Source organism: Microtus ochrogaster, chromosome 4 (assembly GCF_000317375.1).
Source record: "Microtus ochrogaster isolate Prairie Vole_2 chromosome 4, MicOch1.0, whole genome shotgun sequence".
Classification (NCBI taxonomy): domain Eukaryota; kingdom Metazoa; phylum Chordata; class Mammalia; order Rodentia; family Cricetidae; genus Microtus; species Microtus ochrogaster.
This window is the reverse complement of record NC_022011.1, coordinates 18,474,425-18,490,656: the sequence shown is the minus strand read 5'-3', so window position 1 is coordinate 18,490,656 and position 16,232 is coordinate 18,474,425. Positions and strand designations below refer to the sequence as shown.

General features: G+C 43.9%; 1 protein-coding gene across 1 annotated transcript in view; it reads left to right on the top strand.

Moving 5' to 3' along the window:
* The window catches only part of Pmfbp1 (polyamine modulated factor 1 binding protein 1), a 174,035-nt gene that overhangs the window by 30,855 nt on the left and 126,948 nt on the right, over positions 1 to 16,232 (top strand). The window contains exon 4 of the mRNA XM_005345702.3: positions 11,498 to 11,570. The gene's annotated coding sequence lies outside the window, so the exon portion shown is untranslated. The remainder of the gene's footprint in view (positions 1 to 11,497; positions 11,571 to 16,232) is intronic.

Below are 16,232 nucleotides of genomic sequence, written 5' to 3'. Positions count from 1 at the left end.
TTCAGAGGGTACTAGGTCGACCCTCCTGGTACCAACTCTTTGTCTTCCCACCAGAGGCTAAAGACAATAAAAAGAATAGAGGTATCAGCCAGGTGGTGGTGGCACAGGTCTTTAATTCTAGCACTCAGGAGATAGAGGCAGGTGGATCTCTGTGAGTTCGAGGCCAACCTAATCTACAAGAGCTAGTTCCAGGTCAGGCTCCAAAGCTACAGAGAAACCCTGTCTCAAAAACAAACAAACAAAAAATAATAGACATATTACAAATAGCCACCAAAATAGAAAAGGCAAAATTGGTGCAAATGGTTTGTGGTGTTGACCCAATACCAGCCTTGGCTGAGGTACACATTTGTACAGCTCGGGTTACTATACCTGAGGTTGGATTCAGCAGTGGAATTGCTGGCCTGGGGTCATAGGAAAGGAAAGTTGATGAGCAAGAGAGAGAGAGAGAAGCAGATCAATCCTCTGTGGGGAGTTGTATGCGCGGCTTCCTTCGCTGCTTGCCACTTCCATGTGCAGAACTCCATTTGGCAGCCGCTTTGCGCGACTGTGCTTTGCTGTGTTTCTCCTTTAACTGAAGCCAGTGAGGTTAAAGTGCTTAAGGGTACAGAGGCCACGAGGGATGGGGAGGCCTCTGTGATCTAACCAAGAGGATCAAAGAAGCTGTAAGTCCGAGAGGGTCTTGAGGCTGTGGGTCCTAGACAAGGGAAGCCATTTCATTTGTTCCTTCAATGCCCCTGCTCAGCACACAAGCCAATGGTGAACCACTTGGAAAGGGAAACTCTGTCTTGTCATCAGTGCGGTCCCATGATTTATCTTCCAAACTTCTCCTGCAAAGGGGATGCAATGAATGCATCCCCTGGGACAACAAACATAAATGAGCACTGTCCCAGAGTGGTTAGAATGTGTCGCCAACATTACAAGTCTCTTGGTTCGTATATATAGGGTGAAGAGCAAAGTCCCTGGACCCAGACTCACTAAGTCCCAGCCCTGCTAGAAATACTTGTGCGGCTGTGGCTTGTTATTTAATTTCTCTGTGATTTAATAAACTTTTTGGTGTTATAGATAAGAGTCATTGCTGCTTCACAGTGCCGAGTGGACAGGCTTAGAGCAGTTCTGCGAGACAGGGGATGCTAGGTCTTTGCTGCTCTTGCCATCTCAGACACTCGAGGGTAGAGACCTTACAGTCAGCCTTCTCGCTGCATGCCTCAGAGTGGGTGAAGGCATTTGTTGAATGAAACCCCAGAAGAAATGAGTAAGTGGGGAAAGAAGTGTTATCTCCTCCCTAAATCTGCCTCTTTGTCTTATCCAAACCCTTCTTCTTATCCTTCTTCTCCCCACAGGTCCACTCCGCCATTCTCCTTTTTCTACTTTAAAACAGCAAGGCAGGAAAGGTCCGCTCATCTTTATCCTTCTGCCTGTTACTGACACTGTCAGAAGAATAACCCACACGTATCATCCTCTCTTGCCCGCAGTTATTCCCCAGTCCTTTTCAAGTGACCCGGATTGAAGCTGTCGCTCATAAATGACTATCGACCTTCCAATTCCTGCCTGCAATGATCCCTTCTGAGCCGTTCTTGCCCCTCTCTTAAGAGACCCCTGTCCTTCCTTACCCTCTCCTTCACAGAGCAGGATCCTTGACTTTCTTGGCATGAACTTATCTAGGCCACTTTGTCAGTCCAAAACGTCTTTGTTCTCCATCTGTGACCCCACTCTGTGTGCCTCAAGACTTAGGACATTTATAGACTTTTTCTATGTGTACCCCTAAATAGCTAGCAGGGTGCCTTTTACCCGTGAGTACAAACAGTTAAATCATATTGAAATAAAGTTCTTTATGAGATTGGAAGTCTGACCATTTTTTTTGTTGTTGTTCCTAAAGTTGAGTCTTCACTTTCTTCATTAAATCTGAATGTTGGCCAGACCCCGAGAGCTTTAACCTAGACTCCTTTCCATTGAACTGCTTCAGCGTTAAAAGTGTCTTTGTCTTCATTGCTCCTGTCCCTCCTTTGAACTCTGTGAATTGGTTTCTATGGGTCATTTTTCTATGCATTGATTTCTTCCATGGGTGATTTTGAAGTTAATTTCACAGGTGCCCTGGGTTCTCCTAGAATCTAATCATTTACTATTTAGTAACTTTATCAGGGAGGGGTCCAGGACCCCCAGACTTAGTCCTGCAACTTCCTGGCAATCCACGGAACTGAACCTCTCCACCTAACAGAGCTTTTAGAGTCTAACATTTTTGTCTTAAATATGTAAATAATTCTACACTCTAGGGTTTTCATAGCTAATAAGGTATTCCCAATGTCACAGTGGTTACTTTTTCTAATCCCATATTAATTAATTTTTTCATTTGGATAACAAAGATGGAAAAACTTGTTCATGTGCGTGTATCTTAATTTGAGTAGCTAACCATCCTACCTTTCCATCTGCAGTTGTTGCATACATGTATATAGTCCCGTGTATGTCCGTGTGCGCATGCGTGCGTGCGTGCATGCGTGCACCTCTCACGAAATAGCTAGAATCCGATTATTCTCCTAAATAGATTGAACATACACGCCCAGCAAGAGGCTTCAGACTATGGGCTTTTAGTCAAGGACAAGGTTGTCTTTTTAATGCATATTTGGGACCAACAGACAGAATTACTAAGGATCTGAAGTCATGGGGAGAAAAGAAAAAAGTGAAATGGTGGGTGGAAATGGTGTTTAAGGGCCGCTTTCTCTGCATGGGTTCGCTCCAGAGAAAGGGTCCTAGGGGCGGTGGGGAAGTAGCGGCCTCCAGGCAGAGAGCTAATGTGGCTCCGCTGCTGTTTGCATAGCTGCACAGCCCGAGGTGTGACCTGGGAAAGCTAGCTTGAATTCCAATGAATATTTACAATTGCACTGCTCCGGCGCGGAATGCAATCACAAGACTCCAGTCCACAGGTTTGATGCATCAAAAGAAAACGAGAGGAGCGCCGCCGAAATGGAGTTGCCTTTGGAGAGACTTATAAACACAGATCTTAGCGCTCGTGGCAGAACTAAAATGCTCTATTTCTGATCGGAGCAATTTATTCTTCGGGCACCTTCCTTGATAGCAGAAAGCACCCGGCTGGGTTTTGAAGTGTGAGTCTTCAGTAGCTGGTTTTTAATTCTGAGCAAAAGAAGGCCGTGGAGGGAATTGTGGTGCATAATTTTGATTTTGTTTTTTAACAAAAGATCCTAGAGAAGAGCGGGGAAATCCCTAAGTGGGCGCCTGCAGTCCCTCTTCTTAGGGTCTGCGTTTTCATCCTGTTCTTCCACCTTGCCCATTTCTTCGTGGAGCAGCGCTGGGGAAAGCTGCCGCCATTTTGCGTCTCCAGTTTGAACCCTTGGGGTAACTGGCTGGCAGGAATGCCTGCAATCTCCTGGCTCAGTTTTCCTCCAGATCTGATGCTCCACATGAAAGAAGCACGGAGACCTGGGTGGGAGATGCTCGTCAGAGCCTCTTGGACCCAGTGAGGTGACTTTTAGCGCTCCAAGGCGTTAGGGTAGATGCAACTGAGTGTTTCAAAGGACTCCACCAGAACCCCGTTTTGTGCTTCATCTGACTGATATTTTGAATTATTGAGATTTATATTGGAATATGACTTGCCAGCAACCTACTGCACAGACGTCCTGCTGGCTCCCCACCTGGATTTTCACCCACCGGGCAGCCCATTTTCTCCTACCAACATGCTCCCCACTTCCACCTGCCTAGCTGCTTGCTTTTCTAAGCCACCCCACTTTTCACATTAATTCTCTTGTGTATATCCACACAGATCTGGGGAAACACAAGTCGCCTGCCTGTGTTTATGTGACTGGCAGCAATGGTTATATTTATTGTAATTTGATGATATTAGAATCACCATGGAAATGCACCTCTGAGTGTTGCTCTGAGGTCATCATCTCCTGAGAGGTTTAAGAAAGCAAAGAAGATTCTCTGTGAATGCCGGCGGCAACCCAGACTGGATCAGTTTCAAACAAGCTGAGAATCACTGGTCATCTCTATCTCCTTCCTGACCTGTAAACAATGTGACCAGCTGTGTAACACCCCTACAGCCATGCCTTCCTCCGCATAAAGGATGTCGCCCCTCAAACTGTGAGCTGAAATCACGCCTTACTTCTTCAATTTGCTTCTTGCCAGGTTTGAACACAGTAAGAAGAACAGTAGCTGGTGGCAATATAATAATCTAGTTGGAAGAGTTGGCCTCAGAAGACCTACGAATCTTTTTCGTGTGGCATCTTTTCGGATTCCCAGACACGATGCAAGTGTCAACTCAAGAGTTAGGGAAAGGGGACGTTTTGGATTCTCATGATCTCCACAGCATACCCCTAACCTTTGTCATGTATGAATCCTGTTTTCTCAGTCATACATGAGCTTTGTGCACACAGTTTCATGGTACCCCCTTCCAACTAGATCACTGTCTGTGAGTGCCTTCTTTGAGGAAACTCTGTAGCAATGGGGTTGTTTAGTGAGTCCCTATTAGAAATGTAAATGGCCTATGTGCATACACTACCCATGTAAATGTTGGTTGTGACAGCCATGGATGAGTTAGTGTTGTGTGTGGAACAAAGCTACATCTTAATAGAATTACTTGGTTGTTTACTTGCACAAATGCTCAATGAAGTATTCTACTTTGCGAGAAAAAAAAATTTAATTAGAAAAAGTGTCTCCTCTTCTGGAAGTGCCTAGTTAAAAAAATAAAGGAGAGGCAAAGAACTTGAATAGACTCTTCTTCCAGAAGCCATGCAAACGGCAAAAGAACACATAAAACATATTCAGTGCCATTAGTTGTTGGGGAAATGCAAATCAAACTGCCAAATACCACTTCACACCCATTAAAATGGCTATTCAGTTTTAAGAAAAAAAAATAAGTTTTTATGAATTTTTGAAGAAGCTGAAACCCTTATTCCTTGCCAGTAAAAGTAAAGTTGTATCAATACTCTGGAAAATTTTGGTAGTTTCCTCTAAAAGTAAAACAGGCTGATCACATGTCCCCACAAGCCCACTCCATATATGTGTATTAACTAATCAAAAACAAGTGTTCCGATGAAGATTATACTTGACTGTTTCATAGTAACACTGTTCATAACAGCTAAAAAGTTGAAACAGCTCAAAAGTCTTTCAATAGATGGGTGGCTACTCAGCCTTGCATGGAATATCAACAAAAAAAGAATCAAGACTACCACTAAGGGCACAGTAGTGGCATGCACATCTTGGCGATAACCAACAACTCTCTAATTGGACTTAAGACTTGCTCATCAAGAGGGAAGGCCTGGTACCAGAAACCTACCCAACTACCCAAGACTAATGGAGTCATGGATCTTAAAGGAGAACCTGCCGCTGCCACTTTATTAACCTCGCAGAATCTCTAACTACATTCTAAATATTTATCCTTCTGCCCACAGGTAAGTGTAGTCCTTACCACTAATCAAGGAAGTTTCTCTTGACAACAGATAGACCATTACAGAAAAACCACAGTCCCAATGATACTTCTACAATACAGTTCCCCCATCTAAGGCTTCAGAATCATTGCATAAATATTGTAGGAGCCAGGGGAAGTTTGTTGTGAAATTGCATCTCCTAGGTATGTCAGAAGTTACACCCATAAAGTCTCACCAATATGATGCCTAAACATGATAAACAAGAACAATAGACACACTAAAGTGAGTGATGTCCAGGCGGTCTCAGCTCTACATAAAGAACTATATGCAACTAAGGAATGCTGAGAGCAGAAGAAATAGTCTTGCCCAGGGAAGAGCATCAATTGGTTATCCAATACCGAATGCTCAGCCCTGAAAATATACAGACAACTAACATATACAGACTGGACGGGTTGTATTTATGTATTTTGGACATTTGTAACAAAAATTAATAAAAAAGGGCCCATAGATTTGGAAAAGGGCAAGGGGCATAGAGAAGGGTTTGGAGGGAGGGAAGGAAATGGGAAATAATGCACTTGTGTTACTATCTCAAAGCAATAGGAGAATTATTATTTAAAAATAGGAATCAGGGCTAGGGAGATGGCCCAGCAGTCAGAGAACCCAATTTCAGTTCCCAGCACCCACATTAGACCGCTCACAACCACTTGGTACTCAAGCTTTAAGGGATCTGACTCCCTCCCTGGCCTCTGAAGGCATCTGCACAAATGTGGCACACACACACACACACACACACACACACACACAAATAAAAGCATTTTAAAAGGAATCATACATGTTTCAAAATTAGTGCACCAAGAAAAGTCACAGCACAAAGCACCATTTATATGAAATATCTAAAATAGGTAAATCTGCAGGGACATATTGCTGACTGTGGCTCGTTGGGACTGAGGGAAAAGTTAGGTCCTGGAGAGCAGAGTGATATGAAAGGGTGCAGCATTTCTCTTTGTGAAGATGAGAATGTCTTCAAGTTCCCTATGATATCTGTTTCCTATTCTACTTATACACTTTAAGTGGGCAGGCTATATGACATGTTGTTTATTTCTCAGTAAAACCTCTATTTTTAAAAGCAATTTATAACCCATACAGAAAATAGTGAACTCATTACTTTATGAATATTTTCAGGTAAAGAATAGCATTGCCCGAATTCTTGGCCTATTTATTTCACTTGTGCATCCTCAAATGATAACTAGCTATTTTTAGAAATCTAATCTACTCTAAAGCAGTAAATATTTACCACTGATGAAAATATCCCAAAAAGGCCAATGTTGACATGAAACCTGCCCAGGGATGTTTCTGAAAATTTTATTAGCATGTGTGAGATAAACAGCTCATCACTTCTGTTGGCATTATAAAAGCCAGCTCTTTATATATGTTGATACACACACATTTTTGTATACATATAACTGCTATATGCACACATATGCATGTACATGTGTACATGAAATTTGATAGGTATATTTTATATTATAGACCCAATATATAATGTAGGTGTTCAGTTTTTTATTTTTGACAGACCAGTAGACAAAAACTGAAGGTAGTTTTTTTTTCCTCTCATTCATTTGTTCAAACACCCGTTGAGCATACGTATGAGGTACCCTTAAAAACGTGAGGGCGTTTGGGTCAGTGAGGCGGTTCATCAGGTAAAGGCGCCAAACAGTGCCTAAGAGTAAAGAAAACACTGGCAGATGGTAAGCGAAGTGTTCCCCTGGAGAAACTCTTTGGCGAACACTTTTTAAAGTGTTCTAAATGGGCCTTTAGCCAAGGGAACAGCCAAAGGTGGCACAACTAATAATCTTGGCAAGAACTTAGATTCCACTGCTATCGCTTACAGAGAAGGTTCTCTCTTCACGCCTTCACACGGCCTCCGCCCTCTGACAGTAAGTACCCTGTAATTTCTATTAAAATGCTTCCCGTTGGCCCTTTCAAATCAGGACAACTTCATAATAATGCAACAGGAGACGGTGGCGCAGGTGACGGTGCCTTTGAAATCCCATCCACAGAGCTAATGATCTGTGGGGGAAAGGAGTCGGTTGTATATTTCTATAGAATTATTTTAGGTTTTTGACATTTCTCCATTTGCTAAAAAATGTACCAAGTAAGTAAAGTCATGATAACTAGCTAACTAATTGCCTCCCCTACGGATGCTCGACTCCGATAGCAACTGGGTTCAAGTAGAAACTTGGACAGAAAATGATTTTCGCGAACTCAAGTGGAATCTAATGATACCACCACATAAGAGAAAAGCTGCTCCCATCGCATGAAAAGTTAACGCAGCAGATTCTTATCTAACAGGGCCCCTTTCAACCCTGCAGGTAGCAGTGTTTTCAAAAGTTTGCAAGCTGATCATTTCATCTGGTATTGTTTGAGTGCTCAGATGTTCCCCAGAAGGACAGATCGCGCTCTTCTCTAACCTTGAACTACAACACTTCATGGAAATGGGAAATAATGAGAGTCTCCCATGCATTTCTAACGCCCTCGTCCTCGCTAATGGCTCACCCAGCCAAGTCGTTCCTCACTTGACCTAGGTCTACAGCCAACCTTCCGAACTCCTGAGTTCGTCTTTTAGTGTTTGGGGGACTGGTTCTTTGTTGACAAAGTGAAGATCTACTTGGGCACATACTTTCCTGTAACTGTTGGTCCTCCCTCCCTTACGTGTTTGTGTGTACGTTTACAGTTAGAACATAAGCTTTACAAAGCTTTGCCCAGAGGAATAAGAGACCAGTGTCTGTTACAAACACACCGTGTGCCAGACATGGAGCTTAGCATTTTACCGGCATGATCTCATTCCAGTTTTCAAAGTAAACTCCACAGTTAAGAGCGCATGTCGCTCTTGCAGGGGACCCACGTTCGGCTCCCAGCACCTGTAACTCTAGCTCCAGAGGAACTCCCTCTGCTGGCCTCCACGGGAACCTTCATGCATATGGTACACATACATACACACAGATGCACACACCTAAAAAAAATCTTTACAAAATAACTGGGCACAAAAAGATCTCCATTTTTATAAGAAATGGGGGTTCAGAGGACACTCAACTTGTTTCCTTTGGCAAACGCATACACAAAGGTCCAAACCCAGGAAAGCGGGAAGCCAAAGTTCTCATAGTGCTTGGGGTTCGCATGTCATCTCTCCTCTTGCTTCCCAAGCCTTGGATCTCATTTTCTCACATCTGTCCTCGCCCTTCTCTAACCCTGCAAACCTGCCCCCACCCCAGGCAGGGAGAGTTTAAGACAGGATCTAACCATGTAGCCCAAGCTGGTCTGGAACTCTTGATCCTCCTGCCTCAGCCCCCCACCACCACGTGCTATAATTATGGGAGTATACCACCCACCATATCTAGCTTGAACTTCTCCTTCTGCACCCTGACTTTCACATTCTACCAGAGTGAGGAGCAGAGTCTCTTGTCAACGTTTGGCTTGTGTTTGTACAGTGGGAGGTGAGAAAGTAGGGTCTTGTTTACTCCACGCTCCTGGGCATTTTGTTGTGGGCAGATGGGCTATGGGAAAATGGTCTCAGGCTGTGTGTGCACAAGAGACTATACCATCCTTCTAGGTTCTGGAAAGGGGGGTGTCAAGACTAGGTTAGTCATTACACAAGTCAGTAAATGAGATATGGTGTGGGGCAAGCCGGACACTGCAGCCCCAAACAAAGCAAGGAGCCCTGTGCTGCTCCCCTGCAATAGCCTCCTCTCCCCAGGCCCATGCTCTACTTGGCATTGGTAGTGTCTTTTTTTATTTTGTATTACATGTGTGGGTATATGCATATGAGTGCAAGTCCCTGCAGAGATCACATGGGTTGTCAGATCCCCTGGAGCTAAAGTTACTTACCAGCAGTTTTGGGCCTCTTGGTGTGGGTGCTGGGAACTGAACTCAGGTCCTATTCAAGAGCAGTATGCGTTTTTTAAGCACTCAGCTATCCCTTCAGTCCCAGCACCTGCAGTCTTGAGGGATGCAGAATAACAAGCCTGAATTACATCTCTTCCTAATTAAAATCCAGATTTTCAAAATGAGCAGTCACAAGGCTTAGCAGATTCTGTGCTTGGCTCTCACCATTGGGTAGCTGTTGAAATTCAAGGTGAAACTAATTCATCTTTGAAAACCATCTTAAGTGTCCAAGTAATGCATGGGCTTTGGGGGAGGAGAACCAAAGTCTTATTTCATTGCTAGAGTGCTTTGGAGACCCTGCCTTGTTGCAGGGACAAGCACTCGGTATTAAACCCTTTAAACACTTATACAATGCACGCGCGCGCATGTGCACACATGCTTGCACACACATGCATGCTTGTTTGTCTCCCTCCAGGCTGTATTAGTTCCCTTTCTGTTGCTGTGACAAAGGAGTGTGACAAATGGATTTAAGGAAGAGAAGGTTTGCTCCAGCTTCCAGGTCCAGAGGACTGAAATCTGTAATGGCAGGAGCAGCACAGCAAGAGGCGGGCCTGGTAGCCAAGTGGGGATCTGGGAGTTCCCTCCAACCACAACAGAGCAAGCAAACTGGAAGTGGAGCAAGACTATAAACTCCCCAATCCTGCCCAGTAACTTGCTTTCTCCAGTGAGGCTGCCCCTCCTAAGGTTCCATAACCTCCCCAAACATCACCACCAACAGGGGCCAAGGGTTCAGTTGCATGAGTTCAAATGCATGGATGACGTTCCTCATCCAAAAGCATGCAGCCTTCCTCAAGGCATGTCTGTGTGCACACACACTGGAAGGGAGCTTTGCAAATGTTGTTTCTGAACTGTAGGACTCAGAGTGATTTTTATTTCCTTTATATATCTGCATAATTTTCAAAATGACTCTAATAAGCTAGTATTTCTCTGTAACCATAAAAGCAGTTGATTTTATTAGTACTATTTAAATTTTTATGTTATTTTCCTTGAAGATCTATGGGTTTTCCTTCTGTTCATTATGTCACTTTGAGTCCACGGGATTTTTATTAAGCCCTGCAAGGAAATAAAAAAAAAAGAAGTATATCCTTAATTAAGAAAGACTTCTCTGTTTTTTTTTTCAGTTAATTATACTTTTCAGTTTTCTACGTTAACTGTGTGTTATCTGAAAGTCATGAAACTGTTTATTCGTTGACATTCGGTAAGGTCAGTGGTCTTATTCATGACAAGATGATACTTATAAGCCAATAATTTACATACCAAATTATTTTCTGCTTTAACTTACTGCCTTCATGCCATTCCTTACTCTTATCCATGACTCCACTTGGCATCCAAAATGCAATATTCTCTAGCTTACCCATCATTGGTAAGAAATATTTAAATATATATTTGTGTGTTGGGAGGGAAGATCCAGAAGGGTGAGTAGCAAGTTACTTGTACTGATTATTGCTTTAGAATGGCAAAGATGGTGTTTTCTTACATTATAATTCTGTACTTTCTAAAACGTTGAAACCTTTTATTGGTAGTGGTTGGTTGTTTGGTTGATGGTTGGTTGGTTGGTTGGTGGAAAAAAAGTCTCATGCAGCCCAAGATGGCCTTCATGGAAACTCTGCAGTAGAGAATGTCTTGACCTCCTGACCTCTCCCTCACCTCTCAAGTGCTAGGATTACAGGCATGCGCCCAAACCAAATGATTAAAAAAGAAAATCACTAATATTGCATTCATGTCTTAAATATGTTCATCTAATCCACGCTTGTGCACACTCCGCATAAGTTCCAAGAATTGTTGATGCATTACTTTGTTCCCTGGGCTCAGATGTCAGATTAAAATCACTGCTGTCTTCACCAAAACATCCAGTGTCTGCCATACGACAAGTGCCCAGTAAATAATAATAAAATGAGAGAATCCATCCTGGGGGACTGTCTAGTTAGCTAAAGGCATGAAACTCTATCAGATTTTTCCTATGCCTTCTTATTTCTCTATGTGCTAATGGTTAATAGTTCAAATGCATTCTTCATATTTTTAACTTTAGGAAGTGGGTCCACAACAGACATGACCTGCATCCCCCCATCTCCTCATACATTCCTCTATGAGATATATATATATATATACATATACATATATATATATATCAGAAATTCTGAAGTGGCATCCAAACCACTTGTCTCTTCTATTTATAGGTAAAGACAAAGACTCAGCTGGGGAAGAGACAGAATTGGAGACTCCACCTTTCAAGCCCAGACTCTGAGAAAGGTAAATTGCATACCTAATCCTTCTTAATAGATTCCAGAAAGAACATGGATGAAACTTCTCTTGATCTTCTTTTTTTTTCTTACACAAACTGAATACTTTGATCACTCGCAACCAAAAGGTGGTATTTAAAGAACTAGCGCAGGTCACTTTTATTATACACAGGTCCATGAACAACACACTGCCTTGAGTAGCTGTTAAAAGGGCTCGCACTTCAAACGGTAATTGACCTAAATTCTCCTTCCTGCCCTGTGCTCTGGTGTGTCTTCGCCCTGCGCACCCCTCCGACGGATCGCACACATGGAAGAGATACAGTAGGGTACTCAGGCGCACGGGAATCTAGGCCACTATGACTCGTACTAATTCAAACATTATTTTAATGTCTGGGAATAGTTGCCTAAAAATCCTCAACCTCAGTGAGTGCTGAGAGCTGCCGACTCCACTCTGCGGTGGAGCCAGGTTAATTACAGAGAGGAACACTTTGAAGTCATTGCACCTGCTCTGCTCCCTTATGGTTCTGTAGGGATGGGATGGAAGCCTATGTCTCTGTGCTCACAGGATTTGTTTTGTTCTGACTCGTGGGCAACATTACAAAATGCATCTATGTAACAGAAGCATTGCTATCCAGCCCTGGGTCCCCAAACAGTCATCCTCTTGCTTCTCTCTTTCCCAAATCCCTTAAAGAAGGGTTTTGCTTTATCTTTTCAGGTCTTCACTGGGTCAGTCAGGGTTCATATCCTAGACCCAAGTCATTATTATGACTCCCGGAATTATTTTAACTTAAATTTAAATGGTATCTGCTAACCATATCCTGAGGGTAATTGTGCAGCTGATTAAGATTCTCAGAACTTACAGGAACGTAGAGTTAAGGTTTGAAATATCTAATCCAGTTCCTGGTTATAGAAATCCTGTCAGTGTTGACGGATCATTTGTTCCAAACGTCTTTGGAACAAACTGGAATAAACAAGCATCTTTGGAACATGATCTTCCTGGAGTCTTTCTGTGGCTTTCACCCATTTTGGAAAATAATACCTTTGTTCTTGTGTTAGGGACACCTCCAGAAGCAGGCTTGACCTAGACTCTCTGACTCATTTCTGAAGCCGTATGCTACCAATTACAGCTTTCTGTTCAGTACACCGTGAACCAAGGCAGATGTCTGGTTGGAAGATTGCTGTGTTACCTGAGGTCATGTGCTAGCAAAGAAAAGCGGGGGGGGGGGAGATTTATAATTGCTATTCATATTTCTGTTGTGTGCTGCTATATGAGCAATTGCTCTCCTTCTGTGATCATCAAACAAAGCTATGGACATTGCCTTTGCTCTTTAGGTGGTAAAATACACACATACATATGTATATGTATGTATGTTTACATATATACATAAGAGTGTATTCATTATCTATCCTCCGATATAATAAGAAAGAAACGTCTGAGGAAAGGGAATAAAACCAAACTCCTTCAACCCTGATATGATATGAATATGGGCAAAACCCCTTACAAAGTCAGTTAATAACGAGGTCAAGAATGCTGAATAATTTAACAGACTTGGATCTTGATTTGTGATTGCCCAAAACTAATATTTCACCAGCCACATTGCACCTTGTCACCAAGTTCCATTTCTCCCTCAAGATAATGTCCGAGTATTAATGGACCCAATTTGGTGGAAATTACCTAATTGGCTCAGCCCCTTCAACTTGAACGTGACATTTCGGGCTGCTCTGCAGTCACTGGTGTAAGCTGGAGGCTCGAGCAGCACCCTTTCTCTGCGCGGTAATTGTCGCTGAAGCCTGGCTTAGCACCGAAGCTTATTATTTCACAAGTTGTACACTCAGCTTTTTGTGAAACTTGTACCATCAGGAAAAATCCCTGAGAGGGGCTTTCTTTTCTCTTCCCGTTTCTCTAAGACCCTCGGATGAGGATGACCAAACAAAATGCTGCCTGACTGCGTTGAAGCTCCCTTAACGAGGGCTGTGCCAACTGATAAAATGAATACCCTGGTGCTGGGACTTGAGCAACGTGCCTTGCGCCTCTTTGTTCCGGGGTTTTGTGATTATTCAGCTAACCGAATTACTGCCGGGGAATGGTGTTAGTGGAGGGCACGAGCTGTCGCAGGGCAATTTTGTGCCTTGTTATTGGGCAGGGAAGTGGGAAAGAGTCCTCTCTCTGCTAGAATTGTCCTTGCTTCTGTTTGGGCCGGAGCTCTGTGCCTGTGAAAACAGCTCGTTCTTGAGAACTACAAGGCACCAGACAATGGACTTCCGTCTCCAGTTAGGAACACTTAGTGCCTCTAATGGTCTATAGTTTCAAAGGCTATGACTGTCCCTCCCCCTCCCCTCCTCCTTTGATATTTATTGAGTAAATAAAATGATCCCGGTCCTGTGCTGGACTCTGAAGATGCAGAGCTAAGTGACATAGTCTCTCCTCAAGGAGCTCCCTGGATAAGAAAAGGGGAAGGTGAGATCCCCCATCAATCATAAGCCCACAGTGGTGCATGATCTGACCGCCTGGGACCCAGAACACGCCCAGAAGTGAAAAGGCTTCAGGAAAAAGGCAGGGCAGGATCTTGATGGAGATAGCGGTCGGCAATTGGGAAGGAACGGTGGTGAGAGAGGACCAGGTGACCACCTCGTGCAGCAGGGTCAGCAAGTAGGAAATACCCGGATGAAAGGCAGGTGAGGTGGATCTCTAAGGACTTTCCTAAGAGCCTGTCCAGGTTTGGGGCAGTCAGTCACAAGATGCTGTCTCCGTTCATCTCAGCTGTCCTCGAGGTAGCTTGAGGATGCGGTGCTACCCAATGGCAAACCAGTGTCCTGAGGGGTGGAAGGCTTGGTTGCTAGTGGAACCCTGCCGCCTGTACCAGTCAACTCGAGACATCATTTACTTAACGCTTCTCCATGCCGCAGTAATTTGATACCGATGCTATTGGTCTGCCAACATTAGTGTTTCCATTTGTTTCTAGCATCTTCTGTGAGCTAGCGTCTTCATTCAGCCAGTGAGCGTTGGTGTACCATTCTGTAACCAGTCTCACCCAATGGCTGCTGAAACACTGTGGAGGGGCCCCGTCTTTTGCAGCGGCATTTTACTCTGCCATGTTATCTCTGCCGTTTCATTTTTGTTCTGAGAAACAGTTTGTATCCATAATGGTGAACACAGAATGTACAACTATTGATGGCAAAGGAGGAAAACGCATCACGCTGGGTGTTCTGACGCGAGCTCAGCAGCGGGGCCGCTGAGTTTCAAGAGAAGGGCCCGAGAGTGAGAGAGCAGGGGCGTCAGGCCGTAGTGAAAGGCGCTGACTTGGGGAGGGCACCACCCAGGTCCTCTTGGGAAGATTGGGCCACATCTGGAGAGCAGGCTAAGAAAAGGTTTGTCTGGAGGGGACTGGTGATCTCAGGGAGAGTGAAGGGAAACTCTAATCTTTGGCCAGTGCCAAAATCCAGGAACTTTGGCTCTAGAGGGCTTTGCTTCTGGGACCCTATGTAGCACCCATTCAGGCAGGGCACCTCTTTCGGGTACAGAAAAGAGTGAAAAGCAAATTGAGAGTTCATGGAAGGACTTCTGGAGAACATGGGATGCAGAACCAAGTGTGCTCAAAAGCCAGCTCCACCACTTACTATCTTGTGTATTGAAGATCACAACACCTCAGTTTTCCCACCTGGGAAATGGGATTTAAAAACTCTACCTCTGAGTAGGGACTACCGTGGTAATAGGATACTTTCAAGGTACTTAGAACAGTCTGGCTTGTGTTAAATGCCTGAACATGTGAGCTGTGGCTGTTATTACAGCTACTGCTGCAGCTGGCTTTCTGTCTGTAAAATGAGGAAACTTGAATGAACAATCTCCGGGGTTCCAGCCAGTTGTAACAACACCAGAATCACTGGTTTGGGGAGAAAACTCTAAGTTTGGGGCGTGATTGATCCCACCAGCGTGACCTAGGGAGCACAGAGGAAAATGCAGAATCAGAATTGAAACCCAGATTGCTCATTCTCCCGTTCTTGTGCAGCAGAGTTCATTGTATATTTTTAATTTGTATTCTTTTACATTCTTTTGAATGTAAAATGTAGCTTAGGCTGGCCCACAACTAATCTCATAGCCTAGACTAGTTCAAACACAGGGCAACCCTCCCTCCCTCCTTCTGTCTGCTGTGACTATAGGCAGGGGCTAACATGTCCATCTCTTCATAACCTTTTCTGTGCCACAGACTGTCCAGAACTTAACCAGAACCTCTCAGCTCCTCAACCTCCTGCACCCTCAGAGAGCAAACCCTTGGGCTGGCTCGTTTCATTTTTCCTTTGTTGCTCTGTTGCTGGGCTTTATTTATTTTTTTTTTACCCTTCTGCTCTCCTGCAGATCATGAAGTGGGAAAGTATTGTCTGTTGCCCTGAAGGAATTAAATTGCAACATAGCTTTAAACAAGCTAAAGAATAATTTTAAAATTCAGTTAGGATGGGCTAGCAAGGTGTTTCACCTGGTGACAGTGCTTATCACACAAGCCTGGTGACCTGAGTTCAATCCCCAGAACCCACGCGAAGGTAGATGACCGACTGGACAAAGTTATCTTCACCCCTGCCTCACACACATCATACACACACCCACACACACATCATACACACACACATCATACACACACCCACACACACTTCATATACACACCCACACACACATCAT